The sequence below is a fragment of the Periplaneta americana genome, chromosome 5 (assembly GCF_040183065.1).
Source record: "Periplaneta americana isolate PAMFEO1 chromosome 5, P.americana_PAMFEO1_priV1, whole genome shotgun sequence".
In the NCBI taxonomy this organism is placed as follows: Eukaryota; Metazoa; Arthropoda; class Insecta; order Blattodea; family Blattidae; genus Periplaneta; species Periplaneta americana.
In genome coordinates, this window is record NC_091121.1 from 1,255,075 (window position 1) to 1,268,436 (window position 13,362).

The 13,362-nt window shown below is 35.7% G+C and overlaps 2 protein-coding genes across 3 annotated transcripts in view; one reads left to right on the forward strand and one right to left on the reverse strand.

The window, feature by feature from the left end:
• Window positions 1-2,237, reverse strand: part of LOC138699409 (transmembrane GTPase Marf-like) — a 44,738-nt gene extending 42,501 nt beyond the window's left edge. Inside the window, exon 1 of the mRNA XM_069825270.1 lies at window positions 1,964-2,237. The gene's annotated coding sequence lies outside the window, so the exon portion shown is untranslated. The remainder of the gene's footprint in view (window positions 1-1,963) is intronic.
• Window positions 2,238-2,612: 375 nt separating this feature from the next.
• Window positions 2,613-13,362, forward strand: part of LOC138699411 (uncharacterized) — a 169,309-nt gene continuing 158,559 nt past the window's right edge. For both annotated transcript variants that reach the window (XM_069825276.1, XM_069825274.1), the window contains exons 1-2: window positions 2,613-4,352; window positions 10,823-10,925. The gene's annotated coding sequence lies outside the window, so the exon portion shown is untranslated. The remainder of the gene's footprint in view (window positions 4,353-10,822; window positions 10,926-13,362) is intronic.

Consider the following 13,362-nt stretch of genomic DNA (forward strand, 5'->3'; position numbering starts at 1 on the left):
ACCTCAACAGAGAGAAAAATTTTGAATAACTCTGACTAAATTACTTTTGTAAAGGAGACAGTAACACACCTGACACATTACCAATTTGTCAACTTGTTTTACAAATTGTTAGTCTATAATTCTACATTTCAAATGTTAAAGTGTTCACAATATCGTCCAGTATGGGATCTTGCTACTGGAATTCAAAACTATGAACATTTATCAAACTACACTGTTTACAAGTCTTCAATTAAATTCTACGTAAATATCAGTAAGCATTCTATTATTGGATGAAATATCACAAGTGTAGCATATTATGCTTTACATTGAACACCACAGGAATAAGGAAAGTAGCAACATTTTAAGAAAACACAGAGATCCCCAAATTAAGTATTATATGCACATATACATGTTCTTTAAATTTTCAACACGAACAATAAACCCAATCCATTAATATACTCATATTATAACCATAAAGGTCGTACCAAATGTCATAAGCACATATTAATACCATGCCGAAAGAAAATGATCTACAGGAATAAACTGATTATGAGGGAAAATTCTTGCTTTCTTTCTTTCTTTCTTTCTCCACATTGATCAACTATTTTTGCCACCTTTTCAGAAATTCAAAATATGCCCTAGCTTGTGAAACTTGTTAAAACACACTGTGGACCAATGTAGTTTGCTTCCGACATCACTAGTAAAGATACAGAAACCTTGCATCTAAAACCTAATGGTAGCCAAAGGATCAGTTATAGAATGTATGAAAGATCTGGCAAAAGTTTTACCCATTCATCTTGATTTTCTGTGTACATCTGTGTACAGACACATGTAACATTGTCACGATCAAGAAGAATTTTCTCAAATGTAATCTTCATCTTACGATGTTTGGTGACGTATGCACGTCCGTTGATGTGACATATTAATGAATTTAAATGCTATTATAGTCACAATCATGCCATGGTATGAAAGAAAAATTTCACAACCTCGAGCGGGAATCGAACCTGCGACTTCCTGTTCTCCGGTCAGGCACTCTACCACTGAGCTACCGAGTTCGTCTCACGCCAAAGGCTTGGAATTATCCTTTCATACTGGCGAATCTGTTGTAAAAGTTTCTTTCAAGCCATAAGCAGTGGTGACTAGATCAGACGCTATGGACAGTACTCTATAACAGAGTCGCCAGTATGAAAGGATAATTCCAAGCCTTTGGCGTGAGACGAACTCGATAGCTCAGTGGTAGAGCGCCTGACCGGAGAACAGTAAGTCACAGGTTCGATTCCCGCTCGAGGTTGTGAAATTTTTCTTTCATACCATGGCATGATTGTGACTATAATAGTATTTAAATTCAAGAATTTTCTCTTGCCTGGATGTCTGACATAATGATTATATTTAAATGGAGGCACCTAAACTATTTCATGCACTTCATGAAAAACATTCAGGAAAGAAAAAGCTGCTAATATGACAATACATGGCCTTACACTGGTGCCTCTAAATGAAGAGATTCAGGAGGAACAGAGTTTCAGCACCAATCATCATACCATCTGGATCTGGAACCTTGGACTGTTTAGTTTCACAAATAATCAGATCTGAGATTATCATTTCTGAGACTTTAAACTCCAGAAAAGGTAGCCAAAAATGAATAGAAGAGAATGAAGATTTACGGAAAAATAAATAAAAACAAGACACTCCTCCCATAACAAATACGATCCTGTTGACTGCTCTTGGTCATGCTAATATTATGTGATCGTGACTTTTGATGTAACTGTCATATGACAACAGTACACAGAATTATAAATATAATTCTCATCTATATTAATAATTTCTTACTTAATTCAATAAAATATTTTTTTCTTAGGAACTGTAGTGTTTTTTATCAGATTATTTGGCACAGTTCCAAAAACTGGTGCTAAAATTGATCATGTTTAGACAATTTACCGAAGAGGTTGAAACATGAAGTCAAGCACTGAAACAAGCAGATCTTTACCTGTTACTGTTAAGTGTTTTAAAATCAAGAACAGACCTTCATATGAATTCTTTCGAACATGCTAAGCATTTTTATTAAATAAACGATAGGTGTAGTGCTATCTCGAGATTGTAGCCATTTTTCATTTAGATTGAATTTCACAATTAGGAGATTTAAACTGTGATTTTTTTCTGCACAAAATGTAGATTGGAATATATATTACAGTCTCTGTTGGAATAATATAAAACGTTTAAAAAAACCAAAATGGTATAATCAAATAAACTGTTGCCAAGGCGAACTGTCATGGCGGACGCGCGCAAGGCTACTACGTAAATCAAATTAAGCATGTATGCATGGGAGCCAACACTACACTCCTTAGCGATAGCGATGAGAGAAAAGCTGCCATCATGTATTTGAAAAGGTAATAAGTTGTAACTGTATTAAATCGTGGACGTAGTTTACAGACAGAACACCAGAGTCGCAATGACACTATGCTTACATGGCTCCCATGCATACATGCTTAATTTGATTTACATAGTAGCCTTGCGCGCGTCCGCCATGACAGTTCGCCTTGGCAACAGTTTATTGGATTATACCAAAATTTCAAATTTGCAAAACAATGTGCTGCAGAAATTAGGCCTAACCTCTATCAACAGCAGCCAGATGTATCTAACCTCCCTAATTGTCAGGCAGGTCCATCTGCTATCCATGAGCCTTAGGAAATGTCATCCACCTCTGTATCAACAAGCGCCAAGAAGCTAAAGATGTTTGAAACCACTTCTGCAGGTGAGATTGGACAAGCATTTTCTTCAGATTATTTGTTAGTTCATAAAAATGTGTGGGGTGAACTGTTAAAAAATCTGAAGTGTCATGAATGTGACAATACCGCTTTATAATTGCAAATGAGGGAGAACAATGGGTTTGCAACCAAACTAGTGGTAAAATATATTGCCTGTGGTACAAACTGTGGTGAGACCTTCAGTAGCCCACAGACAAAATCTGATAGTAAGAGACCACCATTTGAAGTAAATAAAAAAATGGTTGAGACCTTTGTTAGCACTGGTTCAGGTTATTCTGCTATGCAGACATTCTGCTCTGTGAGTGGCATGAAAGGTATGGCAATAGGTACATATCAAAGTCATCTTCACAAAATTGCTAAAGAAACAGATTGCTATAACCAAAAAATCCTCTCCCGGTCTCTCAGAGCAGTATGACAAGCTCACGAAGTATGTGACCCTACACTGAAATCCAGCAATGTAGTGGACATAGCAGTGTCATATGATGGTAACTGGTATAAACGTGGCCATATTTCACTGTATGGTGTAGGGTTAGTAATAGATGTATTGACTTCCAAAATTTTGCCATGCATGTTCTTTCACTGCTGCTGATCTAGGTCAAAATTCTCCAGAATACAGATTTTGGTTAGATGGTCATGAAAAATCTGGGGAGTGCAACAAAAATTACACAGGTAGCTCCAATACTATGGAGATGGTTGCAGCAGAGAGGCTATGGTTGAGGTCTGAAAATGAATGTAGCATGCGATACACTACAATACTCTCTGATGGGGATGCGAAGACATACCAGCATTTGTCAAAACTGGCTGTGTATGGAGCAGATGTTGCAATAAGTAAAGAGGAATGCATCAATCATGTTGCAAAGAGAATGGGCACTGGTTTGAGAAATTTAGTAAAAGAAAATAAATCTCAAGGTGTTAAGCTTGGCGGGCGGGGTGTTGGAAAATTAAATGAAAATGCCATTTCTGCAATGACAAATTATTATAGGGCTGCAATTGTAAATGGGATGCCTGATGTCAGAGCAATAGGGAGGGGGATTGTTGCAACCTTGGCACATTCAGTGTCGACAGATGAAAAGCCTCATCACGACAGACGTCCAACTGGACTAGACTCTTGGTGTTTTATAACCGGAGTAAGGCAAAGGGAGAGGAGCCTCATAGTCACCAGAACATGAACTCCAGTTATCAGAAGCAACCCTAATAACTGTTACCCCTTTACGAACGTCTGTCCAGTCCTGAAGTCTTCAGCAAATGTACACGTGGCGCTACCCAGAATGCGAATGAGTGTCCATTCTCTTATATGGAGAAAATGTCCTAAAGACACATTTGTCTCAAAAATCAAAATTAATATTGCAGTGGCAAGTGCAGTTGCTGAATTTAATATGGGGTGCCTGCAAAGTCAACTTGTAAAAATAACAATTGGGGAGGGGAAATTGACAGAGGTAGCAAAGAATATTCTGGCTAGGCGGGACAGAAAGCGTACTCATACGAGTGAATGGAAAAGGGCAGAGAAAGAAAAAAGTGCACAATGAACTAGAAAATTGAACAAAGGTGCAGCAGAAAAGAAAGAAAAGAAAAAGGAAGGCCAAACATATGGTGCTGGGCTGTTCTAGTTATGTAAGTACATTATATGCATGTCTTATTTTAAAAAATTGCCTCTATCTTAAAACTACATTTTTATACCTTCAAAATGCTCTGTGACACATAATTTTCATCTGATTGTTTTCAAATTTGGAAGACACACACTTCGAAAGTTGCTTAAAAAACTGTAGTTTTCACTCTTTATGTAGAATTAAAAATATTCCCGTTAATGGTTGTTAAAAGTCAAAATATGCAAAATTTTCAGCAGAATGGGCAGCACATAATTAATAATTTTTTTATTTCAACATAAAGTGATTGAAAGTTGAAATGACAACTTGGAATTATTAATAAGTGTATAATAAAGTAGGAAAAAAAATTTACGGCCTATACTGAAAATGTGATTGACGTAGAGCATTTTGAATTTGCATATCATATCATAATTAAAATGTTGATAACTCAGAAACTATTTGTTCGATTGAACTGAAATTTTGCACAGAATGTTGATTTATTACATTCCTTCAGCAGTATGAATTTCATTAAAATCCGGTAAAAACCGAGTCATATACCTTTTTGAAATCTATGAATAACTGATGCACTGTATCCTTATACTCCCATTTTTTCTCCATTATCTGTCGAATACAACATATCTGGTCAATAGTCGATCTGTTACACCTAAAACCACACTGATGATCCCCGATAATTTCATCTACATATGGAGTTAACCTTCTCAAAAGAATATTGGACAAAATAGACTTCTTCGTGACACAAAGATGTATTTGGAGAAGTGTATAAGTTATATTCCCTCATTTTAATACTACCGTCTTACTAGCGTACCGGTCGAGAGGAGCTTCTCGTGTTTAAAACGAATAAAAACAAAACAAAGAAACTCAATGTCACAGTAGAGACTGTCAGCGTTAGGGAATATTTCGCTCCAAAAAGATATGTTGGACAAGATGATGGAATCACAGCCCCTCCATGAGAACGTTATTGGCAGGTTTGCAGCCCTGAAGCTATGGAGGATCAACTTAGTGTAAAGATAGGTAAGCAATAAGCATATGAAGAGTCCACTGCAAGAATGATGGATGTCACTTTCTTGTCGGAAATGAACCAAGACTGTTAATGTATAGCTTAAGACATATAGACTGTACATAGAGAGTTATATGGCATTAACACTGATAGTCATTGTCCAGTAATGATCGGAAAATCACAGTTAAGCTTTGATCGCTAAGCATTTCAAACTTTCAATTGCTTCTCCTGAAAAATATATATTGCAAATGACATCCATCATTCTTGCAGTGGACTCTTCATATCTTAATTGACATGTACCGGTAAGTGCATTGATAACTGGCAGAAATAAATACAATTAAATCACTTTCACGATTGAAGGGCATGGGAATTTATGGGAGAGAATTACTTTAGTTACATAGACTTCCGATTATCAATGCAACTAGCCTACATGAGCTTTGAAAACCTTGCAACAATTTTGTGCTTCACCTACTTTTTCAGTCACGAGCTGCTACTGCTGTATACACCCCATAATAATAATTAGGCTTTGTAATTCAGCTACCTATAAACTGAATGAGGTTGTCTGATACAAAGTACATCACAGCGCAGGTACAGATATGTTCGTATACAAAATAGTTACGCATCCTCTCCTCTCTTCCTCTAGAACAGCGGTGACCAAAGTGGGTTTCGTGATTACATCGTGTAATCAGAGACATTCAAACGGGTACGAGGAGCTTACTGTACATTGCTATGTGTTTCATTCACGTACTGAAGGCAAGCAGTGGCGGTATCATGTCACTCTACAAACTGTGTCTCTACAAGCAATAAGAGGTGGTATCGTAAAGAATGAAGAACGTTTTTCTTGTTCTTTCAGACAAAATGTAATAGGCTATTATGTTTACTTTGCTCAACGGTTCAATTAGGAGTATGTATATAGAAACATTAATTGCCACGCTGAATAATGTATTATTATTTTTAATATTATTATTATTATTATTATTATTATTATTATTATTATTATTATTATTATTATTATTACTGACCACTAAGTATGTGTTTCTATAATTCTACTGTACGTGCATGAATATTGATATTTTTAGATCTTCTCCCTAGAAGGGTAAAATTATTAGGTTTTATTTCAATTTTAATCTTCTTAATCTTTAGATGAGGGTAACTGTTACAACTCTAAAAATTTCCTACTAGGACATAAATGCACATATAACAGTTTTAAAGTTATGCTATTTAGTTTTTTTTTTTTTTTTTCAATTGGAAAGTGTTATATTTTACGTTGTAACAGTTTTCCATTCTCAACTGTTGCTAAAAGCAATGTTCCATTTTGACTTGTAACACTTTCGCACTGAAAATATCCATGCTTCGAGTTTAGATTTTGCACACCTTGCAGTACTTACAATAATGGTAGCATAATGCTGCCTGCATTGTGTTAAACATAATGTTGTTATTAATTTTGTCTTCACCATCGATGTAGTATTGAAATATTAATCATCGTGCATATTCTTACACATTAGTATTTAATTCACTTTAATCCTTCATATTTTATATCCCTAAGAAAGTTCAATGTTGTATATATACTGCATATAAGAATAGTACAGAAACAGAGAAATTAAACCTGCAAGAAAGTTATAATAGAGATATAAAGAAGAGAAACATCAAGGGCTACAAAGACTAAAGATATTGAATCAGCAAAACAGGCTCCAAGCAAAGTTTTGTGCTACTCTGATCTTCAGGTCGTAGGCTACTTCTTTCATCTTGTGGTGAGTGTTCATCTTTATATTATAAAAGAAAACTGTCTGTTACAAACTCACAATATATGAATATGACCACCTCTGTGGTGAGGGTTTTCCTCAACCGTAAGCCAAATGCCAGGAGATTCGGGCCACAATGTCTCTGAATATCACCGGTCTCATTCATCATCGAAATCTTATCCATAACCACTGCCTGCTGGATAACATCCTTTGGCTGCGTAACTGCCTGCTCATTCCTCTTCCTTAGCATTGAGTTTCGTGTGGACATTATTGTCCAGTTTCGACACTAGAGCGCAGCAAGTAACTGCCGTTGAATTGGCTGTACTAAATGTGTAGAATTAATTATACTGTCTTATTTGACATCTTAGAAGTAATTACAGTGTTTGTCAGTTATTGTTTATTAATGATATGATTTTCTTCTTTAAAATAGGCTACATTGGAAGAAAGGAACATTCGGTTTGAAATACATTTAATTTTGTGAGATATAAAACTTGGTTTCCTGAAATAACAATATTAATTATAATATATTTGCAATGGTGTCTTGTTGTGCCCCTTTCTGCAAAGCGCACAGAGGAAAATTGAAATTCAGAAGATTATCATTTCATGAATTTCCATCTAATAGTGAGCTGCGGGAAAAGTGGTTAAAGGTTAAATATTATATCAAGAGAAGGTGACAAAAGAGGAAATAAGTGGATTCCTTCTGATCGTTCATGTGTGTGTAGTTTACACTTCAAACAAGAAGATTTTAAAGAAGATACAAAATATAGGAAACTGAAAAATTTGTCGATACCAAGTATATTTCCTGGATATCCTTCATACAAGAAACCTTCTAACAAGAGGAAGAGAAAAGTCAGAAACTCAAGTTCATCATTCTCCGAGAAGAACAACGTCTCAAGATTGGCTGCACAATGTCAGGAGGACATTGAAGCCGAATATCGTGAGAAAGACATAGAAGCCGAAATTATAAAAGACAAAGGCAGATGTAAACGTATATTCCAGACATATTGCTGTTCATGTAAATACTGTAAGATTAAGTGAACTGGAATACCATAAAAAATTAAATAAAAATCTTCGAGCGAAAGTGTACAGACTCGAAAACAAAATTGTGGAAATAGAGAAGGAACTTCAAGAGGCGAAGGAAGAAATTAATAGCTATACTGAGACAAAGTCAGTAAAAGGTAAAAGGTAAAGGTATCCCTGTAATATGCCATGAAGGCACTTAGGGGACATGGAGGTATAGCCCCATGGTTTCCATGACCTCGTCACTAGAATGAGGTGGTGTGGTCGGCACCACAGGAAAGACCTGTTAATCAATTTTATAGGAGGATGAGTGAACCTCAGGTCCGCTCTGAAAGTTTGGCAACAAGAAAAAATCCTGTCACCACCTGGGATCGAACCCCGGACCTTCTAGTCCGTAGCCAGTTGCTCTACCAACTGAGCTACCTGAGAGAAAGTCAGTAGATAACAGGAAGGAACCAGCACATGATGGCTACAAAATGGCTGCATATATATACTGGATCAAATTAGAAATAAAAAAAAAAATCGTCCAAAATGGTCCGAGCCAATTATTCGGTACTGCTTATGTTGGCGAATATCGCCTCCTAAAGGCTACGACTTTGGAAGAAATTTGAAATTAATACAAGCACCGTCGCGCAGCATATTAGATAGGCATATGGGCTCAACGGAATATGGCATTGGTGTTTCCCCTTTAATTAAACAGACACTTAAGTTAGAAGCCACAAAATTGAATGAAATTGAGAAAGTAGTTTCTCTTATATGCGATGAAATGGCAATAAAAGAAAGCTTGCTTTATAATAAAGAAAAGGATAAAATTTTTGGTTTAGTCGAAGCTGAAGGAGTTTCTAATAAAGAAATAGGAATAAATCCCGTCTTAGCCAACAAACTTCTGTGTTTAGTTATTCATGGATTATTTACCAAGTACACAATACCGGCAGCATATTTCATGGTACGAAATTTGCAAGGAAATGATCTGCTCTTATTAGTTCAGCAAGTGTTGAAAGCTGTAAAGACTTGGATTTCATGTGCTTCGGCTTGTAACTGATAACCATAGAACTAATACTGCTATGTTTAAGGGTTTAGGCAGCGGAGATCTACAGCCTTGCGTAGCACACCCATGTAACTTGCAACATAATTTATATTTAAGTTTTGATTACTGTCACATCATCAAAAACATCCGTTCACAGTTTCTAGACCAGGATATAGCAGACAGAGAAGGAATGATCAGTTCAAAATTCATCAAGGAAATATACAGGATACAAAAGGACTTAGCTGTGAAACCCATTCGATTTCTAATGAGGAAGCATGTCGAACCCAGTTCCTTTCAGAAAATGAACGTTCTTTATGCTGTACAGACATTTTCACTGGAAGTTACAAGCACTTTGGACTATATGAAGGACAATCATATAGGCCTACGTCTGACATCTCGGGTAAATTTTTCAGAAGCAGGACCAACAATACGTTTCATGAAAAATGTGTACAAATTTTTTACTGTACACAACATAAGCGATAAATTATCTGTTTACAGTATTTTACTCGGCATTTCTTTTCGGGGACGGGGGAGAATTTTTTAATGAGCGCAAAATTTATCACACTTCAAATGGGCCTTTTATATATGGGGAAGTTACTTTCTGGCAATACTGAACTTAATAAAACAGTAGACCAAGTGTCCGTATAACAATTTCATGGATTGGAAGATACTGCAGGAAGATACCACATACTGTCGTTAATTCAAACCGTGATTTCCAATAATCTTGTAGCTCGGTTAAAGGAAGCATATATTTTTTCGTAAATATGTTTAAACTTGTTGAAATATTTTATATAAGTTTCAAATATTATTTTTATTACGTTAATTGATTTTAATAATAATTTTAGTAAATGCCTAAAGCAAGTATAGGCCTACTTGTTTGGATGTAGTATCGCTTAGAAAAAAAATTAAGTTTTAATTTCAGTATTAATAGTATTACATATTAAGCATTGCGGAAGGATTTGGACACCCTGGGCCATCGTTTCCATAAGCCCTTGTCTCTTGTAGACTTTTAATGTACTAAATAATGAAAATAATTTAATAATTGGTAGTTAGTTGTACTACAAACAACAGCAATGGAAAAGTGGCACAGATTTTAAGTTAATTCGACTCTATAGCAAAATATAAGGAACCCATTATAACTGTAAAGAAAGTAACAATTCAACCTAAAACCTATTCTTTTTACTGCGCTTTGCGTGAAATGGATTACGGCTTTATATTTTGGTGTAATAAATTATTATTTTAGATTAATCATTTCATTTCAGTGTTCTGTATTGCATTGTGTTACTTACAAACCGCCTTCAAATACGCCACTGGCGACAACATAGCCAGCAGTGAGTCAAAGTATATCTCACCCCTACTTATGAGTTTCGAATCCCTGTACTAGACCCTTCAGATTCATCCACTTCATCTGATGAAGAACACATAATTTTAGAAATTTATCGAACAACTGTTTTCAAACATTCCTTTTCTGGCACAGATGGACCTATAAAATTGGCTCACCTCCTTCTTGTTATTTACTTACTGTTATCTTATTTATTTTCTCATAGATATAGTGCTACAGTGCTGGACGATCAATAATATCTATTAAAAAATATTGTAGACCTAGATGTGAAATACTTTTTGTGGAGTGGCCAATGAGTATTGTAATTACTCTTATTAAATTTATAATAACAAATTCTGTATATTTTCAGAAACCTAATCTTGAACATCATACATCACATACCAGGACTTCACATAAAATAGTAGGTACCAGATAAGAGTGACCGGATATTGATCTCTGATGAATATAGTCAGGTATGACCAACATTTTACAATGTGACTCAATTAAAGTTCTTAAAATATTGGCTAATGTTGTATTAAGTTGTGAAATAAGAATATTAAAATTACCAATGTAATTCCAAATATGAAATAAAAATGTCATGAAAATGATGTTCTTTGCCATTATACAGCAAGGTATGTTAAATATTTGTCCATTGTAAAATTCTTGCAAATCCAGTTTTCTTCCATTGCAGTATTTTTTCTCTTTGCTGTAATCCTTCCCCGAAATGAATGATAAGAAAGATGATGGTTTATTTTTAGCCTCCCCAAAAATATATATATAGACTGTTAAAATTTCTCTCCTCTCAGTTCCTCAGGATTTGTAAGAGGCTTCTCAAGACACGCACGCACACACACACACACACACACACACACACACACACACACACACACGTGTTCTGCCCAAAGGCAGGCCTTTCACTGCAAACCCAGCATTCTCAAATCTTTCCTATTCTCTGCATTCCACTTAGTCTCTGCACATGATCCTTATACAGTGACACCTCATATAGTATTAAACTGACCTTTGAAATGACCTTAAAATTCAAAATATATCATTCAAAATATATCAATCAAAGTAAATTCATGATTAATATTTGAGGAGAAAAATTCGCTCTGGTGCCGGGGATCGAACCCGGGTCCTTGGTTCTACGTACCAAGCGCTCTGACCACTGAGCTACGCCGAATTCAATCCACAGCACCGGATCGAATTCTCCTCCTTCTATGTTTCCCTTTGTGGCCTGACTCCAAGTTAGGGATATACGTTGACTAATATGTTCAATGTCAACTGCCATTATACTAGGAGCGCACTCAGCTGAGTGACTTATTTGGCCGAGATTCAGCAGTTAAGTGCACAGTAATCTGTGCAGACATATGCACTGCTAGCTATGAGAATATTATAGATTTATTAATTTGTCATACAGAATATTCTCTGTAATATTGACAATTAATATTTGAGGAGAAAAATTCGCTTCGGCACCGGGGATCAAACCCGGGTCCTTGGTTCTACATACAAAGTGCTCTGACCACTGAGGTACACCGATTTCAATCCACAGCACCGGATCGAATTCTCCTCCTTCAATGTTTCCCTTTATGACCTGACTCCAAGTTAGGCATATACGTTGACGTATATGTCCAATGTCAACTGCCATTATACTAGGAGCACACTTAGCTGAGTGACTCATATCGTCGTTGTTTCTGCAATAACTCCTATGTGCAAAATACACAAATTTTCAGTAGGAGGAAAAAACACATTTATTCATCTTCATACGTATTGTGAATTCTTACATTTTCGAAAGGAAGAAATATAATTACATATAGGAGATTTTATTATTTGTTGTATCACTATTTAAGTTAATTTAATAGAAAAATAAATCTGAAAATCGATAAATATGTCACATAGGAGTTATTGCAGAAACAACGACGACATGTAGCTACACACAGGGTTGCCAGGTGATGAGTGATATTATGGTAACATGATACCGGTACTGAAGTTATCCTTTTCTACCAAAGATTATAATAAATTCTTACACTACGAAATATGCAGTTTGTATCAGAACTTAATTTTTCACTAAATAAACTCAACCTTAAACCAACAATTCTCTTTATGCCTCAAAACCTTTGATTAAACCAGTTTCATAAAGTTGAAAAATTAGACAAGCTAAATGTACAAAATTGTGTTTGTTTTTGAGCAACATTAAACTGACACTGAGAATTTATTTTAACAATACGATAAAATTAAAATTCAGTCATTCAACATTATTCATCTCATATCTATATATAATCAGCTCATGATCTTTGTTATTCTATCAGAATAAATCACAATCTTAACTAATCATTACAGCACGCAGACTTACGATGTGGATTCGTTTCAGCCTAGCAAAATCTTTAAGTGCCACGGCCGATCTTCACAGGAAAAGGAAAACCTCTTTTAGAATTTCAATAATTTCACCAAAATCCCACAATATGCACAAAAGAAAAACTCAGTGGGCTATAATTCAATTAGTTTTAGAGAAAAACCCAAGTACAGTGGCCAGTTTACCTTCACATCATGGGTTGATATATAGGCCTATGGTTCCCAAACATGGACACCAAGCCTTTCCGGTCTGAGCTGATGGCTCCAGCTCTAGTCAGCTACTGTACAGACTGACTCAGTCTGCACCATCGAACTGGCGGCCAAAGGGCCATCGACGCATGCGCGTAGAAACGAGAAAACATATCAGAATTTACCACATCGAAAATCTTTCTCTGAACGCACATGCTCTAAAATTATAAATAAACAGCAATCACACATGTCATTACATCCTGCCAGATTACAAAGACAAATCATTCATACACATACCGTTACAATATCAATATTTACAAAGCAGGGGATGCTTGGATTGTTTTTTTTTTAACGGCAGGTCTGCAGTTCTTA